Consider the following 10,950-nt stretch of genomic DNA (forward strand, 5'->3'; position numbering starts at 1 on the left):
AATTGTGCCTAGGACAATGCTGGGTTTTGTCTGTTCAGCAGCAGCTCTGATACCTGCTCCACAAGAGCGGCAAGTTGCTTTGAAAGGGAATCCCATGTGATTTTAAGAATTATGTGCCAGTCCTTGACAAAGAGGAGCCTACTTCCTAGTGACTTTTTGCCTACTAATGTCCAATTGTCTACAGCACAAGTTACTGCAGCTTCAACAGCAATCACAGAGTGAGGTTAACATCCAGATTTCTTCGAGCATTTTACAGAAGGAAATAGAAATGGCTGAGAACCATGCACGGGTCATGATCAGATATTTAAATAGAATCCATAAGTGGAAATACCCACCTGATATTACCCTAAAGAGCAAATACAATTTTTAAATTCAGAAGCGTTATTCAGAGCTCTGGGTGTGTTGGAGAAAGGGACAGGATGTAGAGTTGCATCAGATATACAGGCTTCCAGGGAACCTGCGCTGGTGGCCTCAGATACTATGGAGGTTTTCTGTCTGTGAGCTGGAGGCTAATCTGTGCCTCAAGAAGTTGAGGAATGACTAGCAGATTCCAGCCTGCTGTGAACACACTAGGAGGCTGGATACAGGTGACTCCCTCAGATATTTACATGATAACTGGCCAAGTTTCATGTCTCTGACAGTCCCTTTCCCTGAAAGCCCTGCTGGTGTGCCATGACAACAGCCATAGAGAGATCACCTTCAGGCAGGTCTAAAAGATAAGCAGGTGCTGAATTTGTGGTAAGGGATAGCAGTGATATGTTCCTTATGAAGAGAGTAAAAAAGCCAAATTGGCATGGCTCCAAAGTTCAACCTACAGTAAATATGAACACCAACAGCTTAACCAACAGTGAGGTAAGAGTAATCAAGAACTAGTTTATTGCTGCCCAACCCATAGAGCATCTGCTCAAATAAGCCCATAATAAAAGCCTTGGTTCTAGGCTTCACAATGCATACTGGTGCTCATTCTGCTCAAATGTGAAACACCTACCAGCTCAACCCACAGCCAGCACCGAACACACAGCACTCTCAGTTGGGTGAGGCCTAGTCCTACCAGTAGCGTGTGACCATTTTGAGCAGTAACATAGAACGTTGTAGCTCCATCTAAGTTTATGTTTGTGTCTGCCCTCCTTCAGATGGGTGGAAGACGTGTTGTGCTGATGCAGCGTTCACTACATAAATCTCTATGAACATTCAACATATGAAACCTGGCAATATTATACAGAAGTGACTGTCATGGACATCCATAGAGAGGTCAGCTAAACCTATATCTGATTAGAATGAGGTTAGTTTTACAAGGAGTTTCTTCAACTGTGGCCTAAAGAGATGTGTACAAATCTCAAAAATATTATTTTTGCCCTTCAGCCATCAGGTGCCCTTGCATTTAGATCCTGACATATGCCATGATACAAAGGACCCTGGTGTCATTTCGTCTCCTGAGAGAATGTGGCCATCACTCTGTAGAGGCCAGGCATGAAGGAAAAGCTCCTGACAAGTGTGAGAGCAATTCTGTTGTACTCAGAGGATGGTTGGGCACTGAAAAGAAGCAGACCGTGTTCCTAGCTAACAAGTGATGAGTCAGTCTCTGGGGTACAGGGATATACCCTCATCTAAAGATTTGTGCATTTTGTAATAACGAAATTCCCTCTAGTGTGTACTCGTGAGCCTCCAAATTCTACCAAGAGTAACAAAAGACCTCTTTCTTTCTGCTGCACCTCGAATACCGTAGGGGACATAAAAAAGAATATGAATAGTTATTTAAATATTGTCTTGTTTGGTAGAGTCAGTCAGGGCACAAGCTTTGACATTGACTGTTTGTTTAGCTTGTTACTTAAAACTGTTGCATGACAAATATTTGATTTTTATTTCTTAAAGTAGATTTATTTTTATTTGTTGAAAATAGAGAATTAAAAGAGATAGAAAAGAATAGGTAAAAAAAAAAAAAAACACAAAACCACACATTTTTAAGTTGCTTCTAATCTGTAAATTTCAGTAGAATAATACAGCAAATAATATTTCTATATCCAGTGATGGGGTTTATTGTTTTTTTTTTTTCTTTTTTTTTTTTTTCTCCAGAATGCGTATGGCTAATTCTTTTTAAATTACAGAAGGATATGGGCAAGATTAGAATAAACTGAGTGAATTTCACTCATGAAACACAGCTGTGAAAAGTGAATATGGAAAGAATATCCCAGTACCATGCTGAGAAAATTTAACTGAAAACTACATTATCGTGTCCCATCATCTGAGGTCGGGTTGTCTGGCAAAGACCCCCGGTGTTTGCCTGCCCACTGTTTGGTGGCATATGATTCTCCTATAATATCTCTTAGATGTTTTCACTCCATGTTCTCCCTGGACTCCAAAAACTGAACTGATTCTCGCGTACAAACTCTCTGTGTTCTGTAACTTGTCCAAAGTAGTAGCATTAGTCAGCCTCATTTAGTCCAGCCCCGTTAATCTGTGTGTCCAGCTTCCTTCTGGCATCTTTGCTGACCTCCGTAACCTCTGTTTACTCATGCTCTTCCTATGCTTGCTTCCTTGTTTTACTGCCATAAATTTGCTACTTCCTCTACACTTTTTTTTTTTTCCTTTTAAGATTGCCTCTTGGCCATGTCATCTCTCTGCAAGAGTTCCTGACCTCCTTTTCCCATTAGATTCTTCTGATGATGTGGGTCATCAGCATAGTGATCATAATAGTCTATATCGTGATCTTTTACTTCAGAGAGGCTTTGTTTGAGTCATAATTTGCAGATCTGCATCATGCATTTAGACCAGTCTTTAGACTGTTAATAATTCTTCATCTAACTGATGCTACCTCTGCCAATAAAATCCAATTGGTACTACTCTCTTAATACTAAATTAAAAGCCTAACACGGTCTTCAGCCCTTTCTTAAAATAAGCTTCTTTTATTTGTGTTGTTTACAGATCAACCACTCTCCTGGTTTTAATATTCAAGGTATGTTTCAAGGTTTTCATTCCACACGGATCCACTTTTTTCCTCTTAAACTCTCATAGTTATCAATATTTACCTTCTTATGTACCAGGGCCAAATTTTATAGTGCCAGAATTCTTTATTTTTTTCCCCACCAGATTGTGAAAAGGCATATATGCCTGAAAAATTCACTACATATTTCAAAAATGTATGTGCAGGTGTTTGATTTTTGAGAGAAATGATTGCAGAGGGTATTACAGAACAACATACAGAAAATGAAATAAAAAAGGTGAAGAGTCCTTGCACATTACATAACTGCTTAGCCCACTGAAACTGAAAGAGGCAGTTTAAAGGTCTTTGTATGGTAATGCAGAGTGCCAGGGACTCTCACCATTTTGGCCCAGAGAGCTGTGTACCCTTCAGCTGAACCTTGTTCATAGTAGCTCTTCTGTCTGATCTCAGCTCACACCTACTGTTCCTTATCCAAGACCTGTTTTCCTATAAGCAGGTTAATATTTTTGATGTGGTCATAGTTAAATTAGTTGAAGATCTACAGGTGGGCAATAAGTCCGTGCTACTCATGCAGATATTCTGAGATGGTATGGATCTCTGAAGAGCTTCAAAGCGGACTACTCAAGAGGTAAAAGTTACACTTGCTGCTCTCCAGCTCTTGTTGGAGAGAAAGCATTGGAGCAATTCTGTTTTAAGGTTATCTGCTTCCACTGTGTCTTGAGATTTGATCAAAATCTGCCCATGAATGCTACAACTCTGTGCTAGGACAACACTGATCTCAAAGTTCAAGAAAAGTACTTGAGAACTAGGAACAAAAAATCCTCTGTTAAGTTACGTCACTAGAGAAGATGAGAAAGCCTTGAGACTGACAATCTGCAGAAATAAGAACAACTCTACAATGACACAACATTTTTGTCATAAGTTTCATTTCAGATATATTCTTTCATTGCCAAACTCTAATAACTTCCTTTCTCACCAACAAAAGAGATATCTGACCTGAAAAATAAAAGCCTGAAAACCCTCAGTCTTGCAGTCCGTGAGGGATTTTGTCATTGCCACTGACGTTACCTGTGAGGCACTCAGATAATAGTGATAAGCAGGAATATAAATAACTACTTTGCCATGGATGACTGCAACTGTGGGAAATATTGTCATCCAGTGGAAGATTTCTGTTCCTTCCCTCTTTCCCCACAGCAGAAAGACAATGCAACAATGACGACTTTTTCATTCCAATCACAGCTAACACAATCAGTGAGATAAAATCCAAAGTGGTAAGAGTGGAAGGGAAGGGAGAGAGAAATGTGCCAAGCTACTTATCTAGGAATTGAATCCTTGTTCAGTCCTGAAATGGTCCAAATCCAAGATGTCAAATCTGAACTTTATCAGACCTTTTAAAAATAAGAATCTGTATACGAACTTTGCGGCTTGGCCCCCTCTCTCAGACCCAGCCTACCTCATGAGTCACAGATGCAAGAAAGTGCAGGAGAATCATTACATTGCCTACAGTATCTTAAAAGAAAATAAATGAATCAGTTAAACCAAAAAGAAAAACAAGTGTGACAGGCTTATTCTCTTCTGGGTTTCCTGTGTGTCAAATCTTGCTTTGAAATACAGGGCCTGAGAATAAGTTCAGTTTGTCAGAGCAAGGAGAACCTTGTTGTTATTCTCAAAAAGACAAGGATGAAAACATATAATATTGGATTTCAAAATGTATAGCAGACACCTTTTTGAGGACGTTGTTTTTGAATGAGAAGCAAGAGTAGAGAAAGCAAGGGAGAATGATAGGAGTTTCATTTCTTCAGCCTGCATAGTGTTTCCTATGGTCTTATTTTCCTAATTCAGCAGTTCTAATGCCCATTATTTGTAATATTAAATGAAAAACTGAGAGCAGGTTTGTGCGAGATGAACTAAACTGAGCAATATAACTCATAATTTTGAATATTTTTAAGGTATTTCAATGCATGAGAAGGGCTTAGTCTCTATGTCTGCCTACAAAATACTCCTTCATTGTCATATGGCCCAGGCCTGAAGTCTTTGCCCATATTGTACTCTGCCCTTATTCATGATGGGCACAGTGGAGCCGAGCATTCCTCCAAAGTAGCACTCAATTTCTTGTCAGCAACCTGCAGCTTATAGTCAGCGAAGCTGGTCAGAAAACTTCCAGGGGAACATTATGCTCACCGTGAAATACCGATTAATCAAAATCAGAACATTCTGTGGGAATGTGTCTGTTTTAACAAATCTTCTGAAAAAACAGAGGCACATTTCCAAACTTGCCTGCCAGGCAGGTTTCAGTCAAAATCTTGCCCGGTTTCATGCCAGCTTGCCAACCCAGCTCCTTAGCAGTCTGCCTAGCTGTCTGCTGGGGAGATGGAATGCCAGGCCTTCAGACTTCCCAGCTCTAGGGTAGCCTATTGAACAAAGTGCTTCAGTGCTGGGGGACCCTGGGCTTGCAGGCTCATCACAGACTGCCTGCCTCAAGGGAAGGCAAGACCAATGAAGCCTGGCCTGGGAAGGGCAAGAAAGATGTTTGCAGTAAGGGGAGTGGTAAATGGAAGGTGAGGTAAGACTGCAAGGTGAAAATTGTTGTTAGCCTTTATTTCATTCCCAGTATTGGCCACTGGCACCAGCACCACCTCGCCTCCATTAGAATAGTTGATAGAAAATTAAAACATCTTTTTGTGAGAGAATAATAAGTAACTCTGGAAGGAATTGACAATGCTAATTCTTCTGAGACTTGATGACGTTCACATATGACTAAATAGCCCAACCAGAGTATGCTAGCAGAACTACAACTGCAACCACTACCACTTAGCTGACTTTTGAAACAAAACTCTCTCCCTAGGCTAGCTCGTACAGCTCAAGATGCTGTGTAATGCCTTCTAGACAGACTTAAAGGGAAAGAAAAAGCTCATTTTTGAGAAAATAACCCATGCCAAAGAAATAACAAATTTATTCTCATGCATTTTGAGCCAAACACAAGTAAAATTGAATTTAAAAACATAGCGTAGTCTTCAGAACTTGCAGGGACTATGGGAGACAGACGCTAGGCTTATTTTCACCAATTACATGGAGAGCATTTGGGATTTGGTCTAAAGGAAAATAAACAATCTCTTACTCTTTGCATGTTTATTCACTGTTGAATGTTTTTGGGGAATTTTGCTTTACTGATCCCTGTTTTTCCTTAGATTTTTACCACAGTTCTCTCATTCTTCTGCCAGTTCACAGCTGGAGTTTCACACCTCAAATGCAATCCGATGCAGCCACATCAGGCACTGGGCAAACACCAGCTCTCCTCAGCTCTGCCCTTCTCCCTGCCTGACTTCTCCTCTGTTTGAATAAGAGGAAAGGCATCTCAGAAGCTATCTTACCAAATCAAAAGAATTTTTTCCTATAGCATGTGTCATCACTAGTGGAGATAAGGGACAGATTTCATCATGTTCTGAAGGGAGGTTGGGTGGCTTGCAAAGATATGTGCTATGTGCAGTTAATAATAGTGGGTTGTCAGGGAAAAAACTGTCCTTTTAGTTTGTTGCCCCATTCCATTTTGGCCTGCCATAGCTCAGCTTTTAGTGTTACGTCTAATCATTTCTCAAGTTGCTCTAACATTAAAATATTTCACTGGAATACTAGATGACTAGCAATTTCAGGTACAGCTGGCTTGCCAGTAACACTGCAGGCTTTTTAAACCATTATTTGACTTACTGCGCTATTTCAAAGCTTTGCCCCGTGTTTCAGACAGCTCAACGTAAAAGCAGGATTACAGTCAAGCTTAATGTTTTCCTGTGTTGCTATGACTTGTGTTAGCAGCAGCTCTGAAGTCATAAATGAATTAGCCTTTCTGGAGAGAAGATACTTGTGACTCTTTGAGTGTTGCAATCACATACATATATGGAATACTAAATCAGGATTTCCTTTTCTCTAGTTCCACTTTAATTTCACAACAGACTTTATCCATTTCTACCTGTTCTAACACAAGATTTGTACTGGATATTGTGGAGGGACTGGTGCTTATAGACAAATAGAGTCTTGTTAGTAGATTAATGTATTAGACTTCTGTTTCTTATATAAAGGAAAGGCACAGGCATTAGCAGGTAAGACACCTACCTCTAAAATAGCGTTGTTTACAGACTGCTGAGCCTGACTGGTTTCTTTGGACTACATAATCCGCAGGCTCAGTGTCTTGCTACATTCAGATCTTTTTTTGTATTTGCCATCTGCTTCTTGCATGAAACACAATGAAGAAAACTATGTGTACATTGTTGTGTAAGTCTCCATGATACTTATTTTTAGAGAGCTATTTTTGAGCTAGCTAATAAGTAGCTTTTTGCATGTGATGCTTTATGAGGGAACCAGTGTGGTTCAGGGCAGAATGAATGCAACATGTTTGCACAAATCCATGATGACTATCTATTTATCCAGGCTCACACAGGATGTTCTTCAGGATTGCATCCAGTCCTTTCGATGCATAAGCTGTCTTTGAAGTAAGTAGTGGAACACAGATACCCTTCTTCCATGGTGAATGTCCTGATGGCTACACTATAAAATGCAAGCTCATTTTTGCTCTTTGTCTGACCTGGTGACTTTTAAAATCTTTTTTCTCTGTATTAGGTCACTTTCTGCCCATCCTCCTGACGTGTCAATTTTAGAACTCAGTAGTCCAAGAGCAAGGAAGTCTCAGATGTAACAGGAGTTTATACCAGCAGGTGGTTGGTAGAAATATTTCAAAATGTCTGTCAGAATAAGTGCTGCTCTGGACGTGGGCAGAAGAAGTCTCAGCTTCCCACAGTTTCTAAGTCCTAGTTGGACCTATCTGCAAGAAGGGCACCACCTTCCACACACAGCTGGAAAAAAGCTTTAGTCATCTGAGCATGTTAAGGGCCAAAAAGAATTATGAAAATGCGATTTCTAAATCCTCCAAAGTTACTGAGTAGCTGAGCAGAGAATTTCAGGAGCAAAAGCTTGATTTAAGCCATCTGCCTGACTTTAGATGGTAAAGTCCATGCAACCATTCAGCTGCTGCTGAACGACCAGGAGCATCCTTTCCAGCGTTCTCTGCTCAGGCTGTTTTCCAGTCTCTCTGCAGCCCTTGGGAGTGAGGGTCTAAGACTAAGAATTACACTCGGTTCTTTCACAAGGCTATAATTAGTCTGCCCAGTGCACGCACATCTTAAATGTAAAATAACCATAAAAGAGTAGCACAGAGATCCCCTGCGCAGAACAAAGACTTTTTGTCTTTCTGCTAATCACTGCTGTGTGACAAACTTTTTATAGCTCTTAATGTCTTTAAGTTTACTACTCAATTTTCACTTCAATAGAACACATTTACAAACTATTTTGCAAAGCATAGTGGCTTCAACAAATGACTCACTGATAATTACTGTCATAGAAGAGCCAGCCGCTCAGTATTTTAATACGTATTTTACTATTCTTAGTTGTGGCTGTAAAAATCGATCACGTGGTGTTTGCTCTCAGCATCATTCCTCAAAGCACAACGTCATACAATACGGTGTGCCTCAGTGTCTGTCTGTCTTCCGTGGTCAAGTATACTCGACTTTCAAACATTTTGGTGAAAATTGAGGGAGATACATTTCTTATAGATTTAGTGCTGTCACTTAAGTAAGGATTACTCACAAATGTAAATCATCAAACTCAGTAGGATGACTAATGTGAGCAAAGATTAAATGACAAGACCAAGTCTCAAATGTATATAAGAAATGACTGCCAAAAAACATCCCACCGCTTTCTTTACACATCTCTCACCTTGGAGAATGACAAATGAAACAGAGAAGTAGATGACTGGAACAGTGGTGGTGAACAGCATTAGCCCCTATCTAAAAAACTTTGCCTGAGATTTTTTTACTTTCCTTTGTCTTGGCTCTGCGGGAGACCAAGCAGTGAAGTTTTTGGCTTGTATCATCATTCTTGTATAATCTCGTTTAGATGACTAATTGAGTCAGGCTTGTGTTAACTGACATTTGAGTAACTTTTATGCAAGATAATTTCATTTTGTTTTGGAGATAAGATTGCTCGTATCCATGTGGACAGAAAACTGTCTCTTAAAGCGAGAACACGAAAAAGTTGGTTTTCTGCTTTTGTTTGTTTGTTTGTTTGTTTGTTTCTCCCATGTCAGAAAGCTTCAGTTGCTGGGCTTTTAGACTAGAACCTCTGCCAGTAATTGCTTCAGTTGCTGTAGACCAGGGCAGCCACTGGTCACTAAGGGCTTTCAGGCCCTCTCTAGGAGAAATACTCTCACTTCTTCTCAAGAAATCATCACTTTGCATCACAAATCCTGCAGATTGTTGGCCTGTCTCACTTAATTAGAATGATTCAAATGTCAGCGGTGAGGCAACTCTGAGTAACTGCACATTTCAAATCTCCCTGGTCCTTGGCAACCTCTGAACAAGGTATCATGACGCTGGAACTAAGCACGCTGCCCGGTGAGCTCCTTTTGGCACGGGCTGAAAACGGCTGTTCCTGGTGGCATTGCAGTGTCTCTTTTCTCTCTTCCGTGCTGTTGGCCATGGGAAATTGCTGATCCTGCCTACCTGTGTGCAATCTACCACGTCCTTCCAAACGTGCAGGTGTAAGGTGTGCCTTTCCTCCTCAGTCACCGCAGGGTGCTTACTGCTTTACCTCTCCAGTACTTTTATGTGGTGCACTCCAGGTTTCCTACTCATCACGTCTGCTCCTCAGTCATGTAGAGGGAAGCTAGGAGTCAACTTTTTATTTTTTATTTTTTTTATTTTTTAAATGTGGGGATATTCATAGCATTTTCTGCTTTCCATATACATACTGTACACTTCATAAAATGGTACATTTTCACATTCTTGAGGGCTTTCCAGTGATTTTTCACTCTAATCTTGAAAATGAATGGTGATACATGTTTCTACTTTCCACAGTATTGGCAGCAGTACCCCAGAGCTTCAGCAACGGCAGTGTTATTTGCATTAGCGGCACATGTGCTTGTTAATTAAAAGAACCTTTTTGAAAGTACTTCTCCTTTTTGTGCTTAAAATATTCAGGTGAAATCAGATACTTCCTTCAGTCCTGAAGATTTTGCTGATCTCTAGATTCCCTTTGGATCTAAGCAGGGTAATGTGCCGTTGCTCTGCTGGCAGAGTTGGCATCTGGCTGCGTCCTAAGAAACGGGACATTTTCGCTTGCTTTTGGACTCACCGATTGTATTTGAATATCGCAACATTTTTACTCCTGCATTTATGTTGTAGCTGTGCTTGAGAACAGGCAAGCTGTTCATAGTCATCACATTTGCTTTTGCACTTTTGTGTCATGTGGAGGTTATGAATGACCCATCAATCTTAAGTTGGCTGTTGCAGTGTAAATAGTATCGCGCAAATTTTCTTTCTTTAGTCCGTGCACTTATTGTGCAATTTTTGGTGTTTCTTCACATTTAACAGCGCCAGTAAACATTGCCTCACTTATGTCTGCCTAAGTTACAATGTGAACATCTATTTCTCTTGGGTTTGCTTTTAGCAAGAGTACATTACAGCACAAATATTTTTCCAGTACAGTTTCCACAAATGTTCCCAGATGCATGGAAATATTTTGATTAGTACTTTGAACTGTAGTCAAATGACTTGCCTTTTTCTTTAATGTATTTTATTTCTGGCTTAGATCTTTATAAAATCACAATATCATCTATTCTATAGAACTTTCACTACTACTCATCTTGAGCAGGAAGCCCCGAAGGACTTGGTTAGTGTTAAATGTTTTTGAGCACAGATCACATTGAATGTATAAAAAGACTGGTGAATATAGTTTAGTCTGATTCCATTGGTATATAGCAAAGTTCCTACAGCTATAAAGAATGTAAAGCAGGGAAACCAATGGTTATAGCACAAGTTGCAATATTTCAATTAACTCCAGGGTGTATTTTATACATACATATGTATATATATATATATTTTCAATTAATTCCAAAGCGTATTTTATATATATATGTATAAATATATATATAAAGCCATCAAAGTATGTTTAATATATCATGA

This window comes from Anser anser, assembly GCF_964211835.1.
Source record: "Anser anser genome assembly, chromosome: Z".
Taxonomy (NCBI): domain Eukaryota; kingdom Metazoa; phylum Chordata; class Aves; order Anseriformes; family Anatidae; genus Anser; species Anser anser.